Genomic DNA, 17,316 nt, shown 5'->3' with positions numbered 1-17,316 from the left:
CACCATTAAAAAGGGCACTAGACCTTTGAATTTCCAATCAAATGAGCCCTTTTTCAAGTTACTACGATAAAGATTTCAATAAAAACTTATATGCCCCCTGGGCATAACTTATAACCCTGGCCCTGAAGACTGTGGGAAGAGTGTCCCGCTCAAAGGTATAATTTCCTGAACTTTAACTGCGTGGAACAAAAAGGCTTTCTCAAAATTTTGATTGGATGTATTTGGGGAAATGGTGGGCGTGGAAGGGGTGTTAGTTGCCTTCCAATTACTTTCGACTATTAAAAAGGGCACTAGCCATTTCAATTTCTAATCGAATGAGCCCATTTTGAAGTTTCTACGACAACGCGTTCTATAAAAACTTTGTATACCCCCAGGGCATAATTTACAACCCTTGTCGTGAGGGCTTTGAGGGGGTTGTCATCCTCAAAGACCTAATTTACAGAACTTAAAACTACGTTGAACAAAATGGCTATCTCAAAATTTTGATTGGATTTGTTTGGGGGAATGATGGGCGTGGGGAGGGCTAGTTGCCCTCCAATCACTTTCGACTATTAAAAAGAGCACAAGCCACTCCAATTTCCAATTGAATGAGTCCTTTTTGAAGTTTCTACGACAGTTTTTTCGATACGAAGTGCCCTGCTCTAAAGGAAACAAATAATAGGGGCGTTTTTTCACTCATCAATGTGCTTAAGATCTTACATCTTTTGTCAGAAAACGCTTAAAAGTGAAATCTTTGAACAAAGATCTTACATCTTTGGTTGTTTTTGTGCAAACGTCTTTCATCATTCTGCTCTGATCAGCACTCTGAGAACAATCATAAGTAGATCATCAAAGTTCTCTCATCATTGTTCTATATGGCAGAACTGTGGCGGTCTTCAAACTTTTTGCTAACATCAGTGAGCTGTAAGATCTTAGAACAAAGATGAGTTAAAAAACGATAATCTTTGCAGAAAGATGTAAATCTTAGATGTAAGCTCTTAGTGCTAAAAAAAAGGGCCTAATAAATGATACATTTTGCCAACATCGTTCTTATATGCCCCCAGGGCATAACTTAAAATCCTTGCCCCAAGGTTTGTAGGGGAGTGTCCTCCTCAAAAACATATTTTCTATCTGGAAATCAACTACGCTGAACAAAAGGGCTATCACAAAATTTTGATGGGATATGTTGGGGGAAATGATGGGCGGGGGGGGGGGGAGCTAGGGGCCCTCCAATCACTTTCGAGTATTAAAAAGGGCACTAGCCCTTTCAATTTCCAACCGAATGAGCCTTTTTTGAAGTTTCTACGACAACGCCTTCTAAAAAAACCTTATATACCCCCAGGGAAGTTGAGTGCTCTGTTATACTTTGGGGAGATTATGTTCCTTCCTGTGCTATTTGGGGAAATTATATTTCTTGGTACCTTTCCAAGCAACGTGATTAAACATGTTTTGAAACTACATGCTATTTGCTTGCCTAAATGTTCCCTTGGTACCTTTCCAAGCAACGTGATTAAACACGTTTTGAAACTACATGCTATTTGCTTGATGCTCTGCACCTTTTCAAAGAGAGTGAGTTTCCTGTCACACCTATACTTCCTTGGTACCTTTCCAAGCAAAGTGGTCAGATAAGTTTTGAAACTATATTTGAGAATGTATAGTGCATGCAGAAAAACACTAGCTTAGAAATATAGGACTTTTTTCTCATGAGAAAGTTGGAGTTCAAGGATGATTTACTCCTCTCTCTCTCCATCCCACTCAATTTGTTGTTGTTGGTAGCTTAGTTTCATTGTGGCAGTGAGAGTGTCAACACATGAAAAAATGTTCCATACATGTCCACTATGCATATATACACTGCGTAGCTGGTCATCATGTGAGACTTGTACAAGGATTGATGAGTATGATGAAAAGTACATATTCTACAACCCGTGTGAATTGCAATGAGGATATGCTGTACAAATTAAAGGTTGTAATTCCTGTCTTGAAGAAGTGTGTGACTCTCATCCTCGAGGGCACCTATGCTCCAATTGCCACTACGATAAATGTAATCAGTGGGAGAATACATATCCTGGTATGATTGGAAAGCATCCTAAGTGTGATTTTAGTTTATTGCTAAGAGATTGGTATCGTCGTGGACTTACTAGGAGGAGGAAACGGGTCCGCGATTCAAATGCTAGAGCAACAAAAGAATCTGTTTTTTAAGTCATTGTTGTGAAGACAATGGGTACTATGATTACAACCCCACTGGGATTTATTTAGCTCTGACAGAATGTGATTCGCCACTTGAGGACGCTGTTTGTGACATTGCTTCAAATAAGCAACTTGAAACATGTGAATTCTATAAAATTAATGAGAATAGTATCATCGACTATACAAAGAGATACGACAAGAGTGAAGTTACACTCTATTGTAGAAAATGCGAGCCTGATATTGCAGAACATCAGGATCAATATACTGTGAATTCAGATAATGTACCTACATTAGTTGTTATCGACAAATACCTATACCTAGTAAAAGATGAAATCTAAAGAGTAGAAAAGCCGTTTTTATCATGTATATACATTTTTTTCATTTATTAGTAAGAAATTTCAAATACATTTTGAGAACGTTTTATTCGTATGGCAGTAAAATGAATATTCATCACACTTGAAAGCTTATTTTCCACTAGAGAGTCGTTCAATCGAGGTAAGTCAACGTAAATGTTGAGAACTTGTTTGTAGGTATAGCCACGACATCTGAACATGAAAAAGAGTAATGCATGAAAGCCACATGTCTTAGTCGTTAAATCCTGTACTCTTCGTTGATTGGAATAATAGTTTATTCCCATGAATCGGTATAGCTACGAGAGCCGGTGGCAATGTGACGTTGATTGGTGATTGTATGGGGGACAAGAAGTTTAATGTTGTTGCCATTGGCTCTTAGCTTTTCCCCTGCCAATGCAACAGAGCTCATAACCTGTTGTTTTTGGACGTTGAGAATTGCCTATGTGACAATGACATTTGCGCCGGGTGCTGCAGGATGTGTTTTCTCAAAGGGAAACTTGGTGGGGCTAGTTGCAACTTTATTTCAATCTTGACATTGGGGGTAACCATTGGGATATATTGAATATCTCATGATTTAATTTTCCAACCAGATGATACTCCGGGCTCACTGCAGTAGTCAACTCACCGTCAGTATCAACACCTGATCGATATACATAGCCCAATGACTGTCCTCTCAGCTCCTTGTATGCCTTTGGTGTCATCATCATAAATTGTATGTAGCTTGCATAGTTGGATAAGTTAATGCTAGTGCTCACCGATGTTCCATTAATAAATACATTATTTTGTTTGAACAGGTTGTTTAGAATACAGTTTTCTTAGGAGAGACCATCGGCAGCAGTTGGAGTTGTATTATTTGACTTTTTCTTCACCGCAACATTTAAATCAATAAATGTTGATGACAAATCAATGAAATAGTCTTCATTGGAAAATATTGGAAAGTTTATATTTTCCAAAAGGGGTTGTTGGGGGTGAAATTGTTCATAGTAACCATACTTGACACTGACATCAACATTTTCAGCATTGAACAGATTCAATGAGGAACTGATTGATGGATGTGATTCCTTGTGGGGGAGATAAGTGATCTTAAGAGAAGAAATCCTTCTTTGATCTAAAAATATTTTTCTTTTTCTTCTTCTTATTGGCCTTCCTTGTTTTATTCCTGAAAGTCCTTTTTGATGTCCTTCGCTTCTCGCCTGGGTAGAGACTGATGAGTGAGTGACGTGCACGCATCTTTTTCAATCCCTTCCCATTTTGCTGAGATTTTAATTGCTCACCAACGGCTTTTGCTTAAGATCTAATATTTTCCTTAACGCTCTCCTTGAAATTCTTACAGGACCCCCAGTCCTGTAGTGTTGAGGCAGCAAAATTTGATGCAGCAGGTACAAGATATTTTCTGGCAAGGGGTAGTGCAGAACAAAATAGCCTAGCCAACCAGCTACCAAGACCATAGCCAGACATTGTAGTACGCCCCTTGTGGTAGTCCAATCCATTGCCTATTTGACTTGGACTCAGAGCACCAACATAGCATTCGATATCGGGACAGACAAATAGAATTCTTCTATTGTTCATTTTAGTAGATGGTGTCGCCGGCAATGGGTCGAAAATGACATGTAATCAATGCTAAACCTTTTGTTATTGCTAGAGAATCACCCAATTCACTTCTTAGTGTTAACTGACAGGGTTAAAAATACGAAGTGTTTACGGAAACATACTGAAGACGCTTTATATTATAGTGATGAATAAGTTCTTGGGTTGTTTTTCGATCAAGAACACGTAGGATGGGGACATTTGAATTACCAACTCTCGATGTTTCCACAAAAGATGCATAGAAAATTATGTAAGAGTATGAGGTAAAACCAGGTGGATAGTCAGTAAAGATATCTTTATCCATCCCGTAAACACTGCCAGCATTTTTCCCATTGATCAAATTCTTTTTAAAGTCAAGAAGGTCTTACATACTATCTTTGAAAATAATTATTTCATTGTCAACAGGTGAGGTAAATCCTGTCGTGTTCCATTAAATAATTAAAATGGAACCGACCATTCCTACGATATGAGATTTTTCTATTGATTGTACGACACAAATCTGTCATATTATCATATTCTATATATATATCAATTTAACATGTGGATATTCGCTAGATTTAAGTGCTTCAACCCATTATTACTCAACAAAGAGTGACCAATCGAATGGTATAACTTTTATGTCATACACACGATCCTTTCTCAGAATGTCATAGGTATTTTTGAGAATACAGTCGACAAGCGCCACTTCATACTTTCCGTCATCGAATTTGATGGCGGGGGAGAGTTTCGTCCGAAAATCACTTGTTTTATTCATGTCGTTGTAGAGAGGATTGGAAACGTTGGACATAAATGCTACATAAAAATCATTGGGCATTGTCAATATCTCCAACACTGATCCAAGATTCAAAATCAGAGTTGTATCCTAGCCACCGAACAAGTACCTGTTTCTTGCCCCTGCGAGTACGAGTCTTTAATATCTTTTTAATTTGATAGATTTCACTATAATTTTTAACTTTTTGTAGTTCATAGTCATAAAAGCCACCGAGAATTTCTTCATCTTTGGTATCGCGAAGACGATAATTTATGGGTTTAGTGTCTAGGATTTTGCCACTTTAAAAAGTTCTGTGGACCACAAGTAATTACCCTTTTCAAAAACACTTGTTGTTCTATTAATTTGAACAGCATCACCAACATTGAATTTTTTCTTCTTGACACTTGTTTCATCGCAATATGGCTTAAAAAATGTGTCAATTGTATCATGATCAATTTGATGAACCTCGGTTGGGGTTGAATTGGACAATGATCGATGAGGTCGTTGATTATAAATCAACATGATTTTATCTAAATCATGAATAAAAGCATAAGTATTTTTCAAAATACAATATCTTGAAATTAAAAGTCGAATAGTTCTTATCAATCGTTCGGCCTATTCTGCCTTTATAGGGCTATGACTATGATAGAGCAATGTATTATATTTCACTAGTACTTTTGCAGCATGGGGATTAACAAATTCACTACCACGATCCGTTTAAATTTTTTTATACGAATCCTGTTCGAGAATACTTTCAACGGCCTGAGCAACTTCAACACCTCTCTTCGAGCGCAATAGAATTGCGTATGCATAGCGACTAAAGACATTGATTGCAAGTAGAATCTAGTTGCCCGGTGTATTGTAAAGTCTTTGAATCTTATCTAGAGTTAGGAGATCTGCTTGCATTATATGCAATGGGAAAAAGGCTTTAGTTTTGCGATAATGATTAGCACGAAGTCTATGATTTCTATGCAGAGTGTAACTTGATTCATTTTGTAGATAGTCTTGTACTCTTTTAGCGTGAACACCAGTGACTTTGGAAACAATGGTGGGGTAACTTAAACTCCCCGCTTCGTCAATGTTTTCATAAATTTGTTTCAGAACTTCAACCATTTCGAGTTTGAACATGTGTTTCAACGTCCGCTACCCTTTTGTATACTGGTGGTTGGTGGTGGTGGTGACGTTGACTTGAATTGTCTTCGCTTTTGTCTAGCTATCAGTGGTGTGTTGCTCCTCACCATTGTCAAGTTTCCACTAGGTGTGCTAGTATTTTCCAAAATTTATTTAAAATCTTCTTCTTCTTCTTCATGTTCATATTTTAATGGTGTTGGTGCATGTTCGTTTATTTTTTTTAGAATTTGCCTATTGCTAATAAGGCTTTTGGGGAAGTTTAATGTATTTAGAAAGTTGTATAGATGATCGTCAAATGATAATAGTCATTTACGAATTGTAACCATATCATAGATTAAATCAAGTAGATTATAGCTTTTGCCCTGAATTATAATCCCTTTCCCATTGCTATCAACTTGAATATGATCTTGACCACTTTCCATGAGATATATTATGAGTCGTTTACTTTGTTCACGATATGAGTTGGGCACTAGATTTCCAATGTTCGACACAATTGAATCCAATTACTCCTTCTTTAATTTTGTTCCAGCAGAAGCAGAATCCAAAGGAGATGGTTCTTTTTTGTGATCAATACCACTGGCCTTCGCACGATAGGGCTTATGTTTGTCCACTCGGCGAAGTGCATCTTGAAGTAAAAGCAGTATCTTATCATCCTCAATATTATCTTTGTCAATGAATTTACTCATATTGTCCTCAAAGTGTTCCACAGGTGAGAGAGCGAGTTCTATTGAAGTCAATTTATAGGGTTTGGTCATTCTCTAGATAAAACTGTTTACAATTCCTGCAATTTTCGGTAGTAAAAGTGTAAAAAAGCTACTGCCCACCTGAAGAAAACGTTTCCTTTTAAAATTCTTTCCTTTGTTTTTAGAGGCCAATGTACATACAATGGAACGATGTTGCTTTGCCTGTTGCTTAATTACTTATGGCAGTTGAACATTACCCTCGGTCAAATTTGAACAAAGTTCAGATATTATATTAATGAAATAATTGTCAAAACCATGTTTGAGTATGGCTTTTCTAAGTGGGGGTTTTGAAATGCTTAGAACTGAAAATAAATGTCTATTTTCATGTAGTTTCTTCAGTGTCATGATAGCAACTAATAGGTCTTTTTGGTGTTCACGGTGAGATATACTGTAATTTCAGTGTCACAGATAACTGTGACTACACGCAGATCCTCAGGTGAGTTTTGATTAAGATCCAATAGTATGTAGCCGTGGGGTTTATTAGTTGCCAGATTGTATGATGAGAGCAGAAATTTTGGGGCACCGGGGTATATTTGTTTATTGAAAGCTATTAGCGAGCTAGAATCACGAACAACTCTGTAGATGATATAGCAGGTGCAGTTCAGTGCAAGTGTTCGCATACATTTGCTCTGATGAAAGGGGTTGTGTAGAACCAGAGTAATGGAAATCTGTTCATGATGAGAGCGAACGGTGAACAATAGCAACATTTCCTGGGACCATTGTTCAATAGATTCAGCAAGATCGTCAATAATCAGCCAAGAGTTTGGTTCAATAATGCTGAAAACATCAAGTCCATGTATGAATTGTATCTGCACCAATCCCGCCTTGCCAATTGCTTTTATTTTATCGCATGACTCCTGCCAAATACTGTAACAATAGTAGATTTTTTTCGGCTTTTCCACAAACATTTTATCACAATTTTTAATTATTTTAGTTAAGAGTATCGTTTTGCCTGACATTGATGTCCCACATAGAAACGATCTGAATGGTGTTTTAAATTGATACATGTTCCCTTCAACAGTTCACCTACAACTAACGGTAGACTATAGTTGTCTAATGACTAAATAATTTCCCTACTAGTCCGTTTAAGAATAATGAGAAGAAGAAGAACAATAAAGAATCATATTTCTTGTATTATAAAAAAACAGCACTTTACAGAAAACAAAGAAAATACACAATATTTTTTTTTAAATTTATTTATAATAAAAAAAACATTTATTTAAAAAAGAAGCACTTTAATAAATATACTTTATTTATTTATAAAAAACAACATTTAATGAAAAATACACTTAGAGTAATATCGCTTTTTTTACACCATTTTTAATTTGAATTCAACATGTATATTTACAAAAGCACTAAAATATGCTCTAAGTAAAAAAAAGATAACTTTGGTAGTGGTGACGCGCCCCCCGCTGGCGGCCGGCCGTTTGCCCCCCCGGCCGTTGTCCATGTCGAAATGCTTATCCAAATAGCGCGTGGGTACTCCTTTGCAACGTTTTTTGATTTCCTCGTCATGTGTCTGCATAAAGTACACCTTCGGACTTACAAACATACCATGGGAAATCATGTCGTGTTCTATTTCTGATTTAAAACATAAAAGTTGAAGTGGTACTTAACATTTCATTAGCTATGGGCAAAGCCCATTCCAGTTAGTGTAGTTCATCCGTCAGCTCCTAATTTTACGGGATGCTAAAGCATCAATTACATTTTGAGTTTTTACTTATAGCAGTAAAGAATGTGTGTGCCCATAGCAGACCTCTACTTGCCCCTTCTCCGGCCACTGTACCCTACCCACATTGTAGTAGGATTCCAACATGAGCTTTTTAGAGATCTCCAAGATCGCACCGCCTGCATTAATATTTTTATTCTCGACAATGCTTCTTTTTTTTCTATTCAATAGTACCATGTCCGGGCCGATGATTGTAAAGGAAGTGTAATTTGGATCGGCAATAATTTGAGCACATTGTTCGGGATCGGTCACAACGTCGCAACGATTCCTATTGCGAACACTCTCGCACATTTTACCAAAAGCCAAATTTAAAATTAGCTTATAGATTTCTTTTTCGGCTTTTGTCTGCGCTTCAGAACTTTTTTTGACAAAAGTGTCAACAAACGTTTTCAGATAGGGTTTTTGGCTAAACTGGAGGGCTCTGTAAACCTTTGTGACGTTGAAACCATTGTTGCACATACATTTTAAAGCCACATGATGTACAACAATATTTTTTCTTCGGCAGAAGGTCGGCAATAAGTTTTGTCTTGAGGGTGACCATTGCAATCCGCTCACCTTGATTAAATGCCTATTACTAGGATTCAGAAAATTGCTGGACACAGGTCTAATGATGCAGGTGCAAAAAACGCTCTACTAAATCGTGAAGCTCAACTGGTATCTCCCCATCAATTTAGAATAACCATTCATCCAGTGGATTCTCCTCAACACTGTGAATTTTGAGGAAAGGGGAACTTTAAAGTTCATTGAACCATTTATATTCTTTACACGGTTGTAAATAGCGGGAAATGGCCAAGATGTAGATAGACTTTATATAGAGGAAAATTGAATCTTGTTTTTTCCATGTCTTCTCTCCAGTTGGACAAGTTTTCATGATACGATCCCCATAATAAACGTATCCACCCCTCATTGACCTCTCGATGAACAGGTGCTGATCGATTTCAGTGATCAGCCCGATTTTTTCCCCTCTAATTTTTAGGATGAGGTCCATTACCAGATGAGGAGATGAAAAATAATACCCTAAATCAAGATTAAATTCCCCCTACATTTTGTCCGTATTTTTACACATAATGTCTAACAAAGTTAACACATCACTCGACAAATATAGCTTGCAGTAGTCAAATCCATTTTTACACCCTCCCTCCGCCCACACTTTCTTAGCAAAACTGTATTCAGCAGGGGTGCACCTACGATCGTGTAGACTGTCGTAAAACGATTCGATCGAGGGAATAGTTTCCTCGGCAACTATCGACATGGAGCAGTAATAATCATAAGGATATATGCCCTTGACCGTCAACAAATCATATAAATCATTTGGAAATTGTTGCTTGAGAAGGGGGAAAGCGTTGCAGCCGTCATCGTTTTTCTGCACTTGATACAATTCGCTCAATGATTTAGGAAAAGAACTGTAGGAATCTAAAAAGCAAATTTTATTCGTGTACTCAATGTCGTCTTCAACATATCTCCACATAAATTCCAAAACAAGCAACTTTTCCGACAATTTAGGAATGATTTTGTAGGAAAAGCTGTCTATCACCCATGCATCATCCACTGTTCCATTTCTTTGAAGTTTTGCCATTAATTTTAGCACATACTTCAGATCGTAGTTAGAATTATGTATAAAAACCGGAAGAAAAAGTTGCTGTTTAATTATTAAATTGCATGAATTGTGAGCCAATCCCCGAAAGTTACTTGTTCCCGCTGAATTGGAGTTAATAAGGTGACTATGGTACTGGAGAGAATTTTTTAAGACAAAAACACTCCTACAAACTCTAATGATTGTCCTCTTTTCTAGTGCCAGTTGCTCCTTATCTGATAATTACATTGGGTAGTTGGTGTGACGCAATCGTGAGATTGCACCGTTCGTTGTTTCTATTAAAGACACCAATAACTTCTCCATGCTACCCTCCTCATCCATAGTAAAAAAAAACTCTTCCAGTTGTATTTTATTATTGGAATCGAGACGGGCATGCGCATAGGAACACGCAACTAGTTTGTGTTCCTTGACTAGATTTGGCCTTGATGGGTCCAATACCTCCACCAGTCTTGATTCACAATCTAAAGATACTTTATCAACCTGTAGCAGGGAATTTCGGAAGTTTTTAAGTTGTAAAGTATCTTTGCCTTCTGCCGGCATTTCTATTCTTTGGTTGCCATGAATTTTGCAATATTTCATGTGATCCGTGAATGTTGTTCAGTTCTAAATGGAGAAAGGCAAATTGGGCAATAGTGACGTTCTCCGTTCTTCACACCTTGGGATAAGAGTCGACTTATTGCCATAACGGGGAAAAATTACCATAGGAATTTACATCTTTGGGAGGCTCATAGATAATCTAAGTCCAATTTTTAACATTATCGACCAACGGTGTCCTAACTGAATATAAAACTCCTTTTTTATTCGGTTTCTTTCCCCCATTTACAAATTCTGTGTCGTACCGGAAAACAACCACCCCCAACCCAAGATTTTCATTTGCTTTTTCAAATATAGTTATTTCTTTTAAGGACACCGGATATTTTCCCTCTAAACAATCAAAATTTACTTTAGGAAAATTGTCTCCACCGTTACGTGCAAGTCTGTCGAGATTTTTCATTCTTGAAAATCCTCTTTCAATGTTTTATGGGCTGCTGCTAAAAATACATATTTAAAGCACTGCAGCCCCGTTTCAAACTTGAAACCCTGAACCACCCCCTGTAGCCGACAAATCTGGGTGTTATTTTATTTTCATACCCCCCGCCCCTCTTAAAATAAAGTTTTTTTTTAAATCTATTGAGATTCAGATCCATGTATTCAATGTATAAAATGGAGGACCCGCTTCCCCTCTCGTTGAATGTGTCCAAAGTTAAAATTAATTTATTGACCCAGTTGAAAAAGTTACCCTCAAAATCATTTAGACCAGGGTAAAAAGTTTGGTTGCCAGTTGAAAAATGAAAATAAAAAATGTCCCCAGATGTCCCTTTTTGTAAATAAACTTTTTGATTGACGGATGCCTTACTCCCCCGCTGACCCCCCCAATTCTGAATCTGAATCTCAATAAGTGCTCGAATTCGGTCGATGTATGTATGAAGAACATTTAAAGGCTCTGTTAAAATGACAATCCCGTCAACCAGGTTTTCCTAGTGGGGATTAAAATCTACCCTATGTGCTTGCAAGTGACCTAGAGAAGATTCCAGCAAATAAAATTCACGTAGTTCTGGGGGCGTGACACTATTTTTATTTCCTGCACCTATTTGCACAGGACCCAATTCACTAATAATAAAGTCATCGTCAAAAATGTCCCCGGAAACATTAGATCCAACAATTTCCATATGACTATTCATTTCTTCCGTTGTAAATTGAAAATCCAGGAGGATACTAAACGACGTACCTTCACTAACGTCATCCGGCGAGAGGGGACAATTACCCATGATATTCTGAAGTCATGGGCCAGAGAAGGCAGTTGTTTTTGTAGCTCCCCCCTAAATCTAAAATTAATGAATTGAGTTTTTTTTTTGAGGAAAGTTTTATCACAATTATAGCACACTATTTATTTTTTTCTTAGTCGGATTTGTATTCAGATTATTTATCAAATAAATGTTGTTTTTTTCCTAATTGGATTCGTATTTATCAAACAAATGCATAATAAATTACAAATTTTGCTTATAGTTTTATTTTAAAAAACAAGTGCATAATAGATTACAAATTTTGTTAATAGCACACGCGCACACGCACACACGCACACGTTCACAGACACACATGCACACATACACACTCAAACACACATACGCACACGCACACACGCACACGTTCACACACGCACATGCACACACACACACACACACACACAAATGCGCACACGCAAACACGCACACACACACACATACGCACACGCACACACGCAAACTCACACACACATCGCAAAGTTTGACTAATAGCAATAAAATACAGTAAAAAAATCAACTCAATAATTGTCTTAATACCTCATGAAAAAAAACGACTCTTTTTTCCTACAAATCTAGCCATCCATAAGAAATAGCGATCAGACTAGAAGCAGATTCCTTTCCCTACAAATCTACCTGTTTAGAAATCTACTATTTTTAATAGCAATAAAGAAAAGTACATTTGGTAAAAATGCTTACATTTCCAAATTCAGACTGCACTTGTGTGCTGGATGGTCCTGGCAAAGCATGAAGGGGTATAAATGGGACGGTGATGTCCGTTTTTTGCATAGATGTGGTGGTGGCGGTGATTTCACTGGCTTGTACAGATGAGCCAGCGGGGTTTACTATCCTGTGAGCAGCCACCCATTCTCTTTTCGGCTTTTGACCAGACTGTATTCCTGCCTGCATGGAGGACACAGGGGGCTGGTAAAGCGTGGCCCTGGATGGCTCAGCTATCTCCAGTTGTTGCATTGGAGTAGCTACATCAGCCTTAGCTCTCTTTTGAGGGGGAGGCACGCATTCTTCCAAATTGTCCTTAAAAAGAAGAAAAAATGTAGTATGAAATAATGATCCCTATTTTACATAAGAAAAATTAGGACCCCCCACCCCATAACCAGAATTTTGTCTAGAAAGCATTTATCCCAAAGAAGCCTCCCCCTTCTTTTCAGCAAAGAAAAAAGCAAAAAGTTGCAAGAAATGTATTAGACTTAGAAATCAAACTTTTTATTGGACGACTTGTGAAAAAAAAAATCCTGACAAACAGTAGTCCCTAGTCTTAGGATAGAAATCAGTGTTTCTATTTTTACCATTTAGAAATTTTTTTTAAATGTTCCAGTCTATAGGCTTTAAATAAGATAAAAAAAAGATTGTTAACAAACACCTTACAGACATAAAATTTGTGATCATAGGTAAAAATGCCATTCGATTTACGCATAATACAGCTCTGTATCTTTTTCTTAAACCCCCTCCCCTTTTACTTTTCACGCGAAGAAATAGTTTGTTTTCACCTTATAACGAAGGTGTTATAACTGATATATTGCCCATTCCCCACCCATCCCTCTTTTACGTAAGAAAAATTAGTATTCAATTTACGCATAATAAAGCTATGTATCTTTTTCTTAAACCACCTCCCCCTTACTTTTCATGCGAAGAAACAGTTTGTTTTCACCTTACAACGAAGGTGTTAGAATTGATACATTGCCCATTCCCCGCCCATCCCTCTTTTACATAAGAAAATTAGTACCCCCCGCCACATAACCAGAATTTTGTCTAGAAAGCATTTATCACAAAGAAGCCTCTCCCCTCTTTTGAGCAAAGCAAAAAGTAAAAATTTGCAAGAAATATACTAGACTTAGAAATCAAACAAACGTGTGCGCACGTAACCTCGTCTAAATTAACCTTAAAAAATGAATTAAAGCTATGTCGACTTTGTATATTTTATTCAACATATCCAACAAAGGATGCTGAAAAAGCATTTATTCACTCTGATATTTAGATTTTGTTAATTATAATTGTTGTAACTGATAAAAGATGTTGATAAGAAATCAATTTGATACTTAGATTTTGTCAATTTTATTTGATATTTTATCCTATGTATCCGAGAAATTAATCCTATATCTTTGGAATCAGCATCAGAAGTGAATTCTTTTGATGAGCCTTAGATTTTGTCAATTTTATCTGATATTTTATCCTATGTATCCGAGAAATTAATCCTATATCTTTGGAATCAGCATAAAAAGTGAATTCTTGTTCATTCTTGTTCAATTTTATTCAACAATTATAATTAACAAAATCTAAATATCAGAGTGAATAAATGCTTTTTTCAACATCCTTTGTCGGATATGTTGAATAAAATATACAAAGTCAACATAGCTTTAATTCATTTTTTAAGGTTAATTTAGACAATATTACGTGCGCGCACGTTATCATTTGCATACAAATTATCAGATATGAACACAACAACTGCATACAAACTATCATTTAAAGCATAACAATCATCAAGCCTTCGTGGCGCAATTGGCTATGGCGCGAAAAAAGAGCAGAAACTATCCCTTAGAAACGGAACACTACCCTACGAATTAGCCTATTGATTACAACTGAACCCCTCCGGTGCAAAAAGCCTCTATTTCTGCCCGTTGAAGTTTTGATGTTGCTCCTTACTTTCAGTTGAAGAAACTTTTTTATAATGCCGTGGGGGCGGAGGGAGGCATTAAATAGTGGAATTTGTGAGGAATGTCAGTTCCTGCTGTCTTTTTACAGCTTATCTGTCTGGTAAGCGTTCAGCAACTTGAAGGCCATCAAAGCAATTTATTTCCACGTACGTGCTTGTGGCTGGTTATCAGCACTAGCTTACTTGTTTAGCTAATTAGTTTTGCTGAAAGACTTTACTTTACTGATTTTACCTTTACTTTTTTTTCTTATAAAATATTAGTATAAACTGTATAGTCTTTTGGTAGTCTCAAAATTAAGCAATTTCTAATCGCAAATTTATTTTCAGGGAAACAATCTTTGTCTGCAAGAAATGTTTGTGCTTCGTAGGGTAGTGTTCCGGTTTTAAGGGATAGTTTCCGCTCTTTTCGCGCCATAGCCAATTGCGCCACGAAGGCTTGATGATTGTTATGCTTTAAATGATAGTTTGTATGCAGTTGTTGCGTTCATATCTGATAATTTGTATGCAAATGATAACGTGCGCGCACGTAACCTCGTCTAAATTAACCTTAAAAAATGAAATAAAGCTATGTCGACTTTGCATATTTTATTCAACATATCCGACAAAGGATGCTGAAAAAAGCATTTATTCACTCTGATATTTAGATTTTGTTAATTATAATTGTTGTAACTGATAAAAGATGTTGATAAAAAATCAATCTGATACTTAGATTTTTTCAATTTTATCTGATATTTTATCCTATGTATCCGAGAAAAGGATGCTGATATAGAATTTAGTCACTCTGATACTTAGGTTTTGTCAATTTTATCCGACATATCCGATAAAGGATGTTGTTAAAGCATTTATTTATTCTGAAATTTAGATTCTGTTAATTTTATCCGATGTATCTGACAAAAGATGTTGATAAATAAAATTTATTCACTCTAACACTTAGATTTTGTTAACTTTTTCCTATGTATCCGAGAAATGGATGTTGATATCGAATTTACTCACTCTTATTCTTATATTTAGTGGAATGGCCGTATTGTCTGTCTAGGAAGTGACTTCAATCGATAAGTATTGATACTAAAGAGTCTGCTCAATTTTTTTTCATAATTTCCTGAATTAAATTTCTGTATTGTGTATCCAAGAGGTGAATTCAAGAAAGCGTTTGTTACTTACTTACTTACTTACTTGCAATTTTTCATAATGACATAATGACAAATCCAACAACAGATGTTGATGAAGAATTTATTCATTCTGATACCTAGATTTTGTCAATTTTATCCCATGTACCTGAGAAATGGATGTTGATATAGAATTTAATCAATCTGATACTTAAATTTTGTCAATTTTATCCAATATTTTATCCTATGTATCCAAGAAAAGGATGCTGATATAGAATTTAGTCACTCTGATACTTAGATTTTGTCAATTTTATCCAATATATCCGTTAAAGGATGTTCTTAACGCATTTATTCATTCTGAAATTGAGAATTTGTCAATTTTATTTGATATATCTGACAAAAGATGTTGATATAAAAAAAATTATTCTCTCTGACACTTAGATTCTGTCAATTTTATTCGATGTATCTGACAAAGGATGTTGATAAATAAAATTTATTCACTCTAACACTTAGATAGTGTTACCAATTGTACTTTTTTCATAGTTTAAATACTTCTCCTTGTTGTCATTCAATGCTACAATAACCTTGTTATGTGAACACACTTTATTAAAATGCTCCATCTTCATTTTTTTTTAAAGATATGACTAATGTGTTTATCATTCCACTGCGTAAAAAATACTTATTTAATACGTGCAATAGAGTAGGTAGTGTCGATAACCGGACATAGAATAGATTTAAAAAAAATAGTTTGTTTTTATTAAAAAAATATTGAATTAGAACCATCAGTCCTCATCATTATCAGTATCCAAAACTGGACTAAGTTTCACATTTGAACTAGTGAATTGTATTTTCCCTAATTTTATTACAAAAAAATAGAGTTTACGGTCAAAAAACCCTTATTAGCTCAGATTTTACGGAAATGGTTTTATTTTTCGATCCAAAAATAGACTTAAGTTTCACATTTGAACCAGAGAATTGTATTTTCCATAATTTTCTTACAAAAAACTAGAGTTTACGGTCAAAAACCCTTATTAGCTCAGTTCTTACAGAAATAGTTTATTTTTCGATCCATAACTGGACTTAAGTTTCACATTTGAACCAGAGAATAGTATGTTCCATAATTTTCTTACAAAAAAAAACTAGAGTTTACGGTCAAAAACCCTTATTAGCTCAGATTTTATAGAAATAGTATATTTTTCGATCCACAATGAACCTAAATTTCACATTCGAACCAGAGAATTGTTTTTTCCATAGTTTTCTTAAAAAAAAATAGAGTTTACCGTCAAAAACCTTTATTGGCTCAGATTTTACGGAAATAGTTTTATTTTTCGATCCAAAATGGTCTTAAGTTTCAGATTTGAACCAGAGAATTGTATTTTCCATAATTTTCTTGCAAAAAAAATTAGAGTTTACGGTCAAAAACCCTTATTAGCTCAGATTTTGCAGAAATAGTTTATTTTTCATTTCATAACTGGACTTAAGTTTCACATTTGAACTAGAGAATTGTATTTTCCATAATTTTCTTACAAAAAACTAGTATACGGTCAAAAACACTTATTAGCTCAGATTTTATAGAAATAGTTTATTTTTCGATCCATAACTGGACTTAAGTTTCACCTATGAGTCAAGGAAATGTATTTTTCATAATTTTCTTACACAAAAATA

This window comes from Artemia sp. Qi Xiang Cuo, chromosome 13 (assembly GCF_049724085.1).
Source record: "Artemia sp. Qi Xiang Cuo chromosome 13, ASM4972408v1, whole genome shotgun sequence".
NCBI lineage: Eukaryota > Metazoa > Arthropoda > Branchiopoda > Anostraca > Artemiidae > Artemia > Artemia sp. Qi Xiang Cuo.
The sequence above is the reverse complement of the archived record's forward strand: the minus strand, read 5'-3'. Positions refer to the sequence as shown.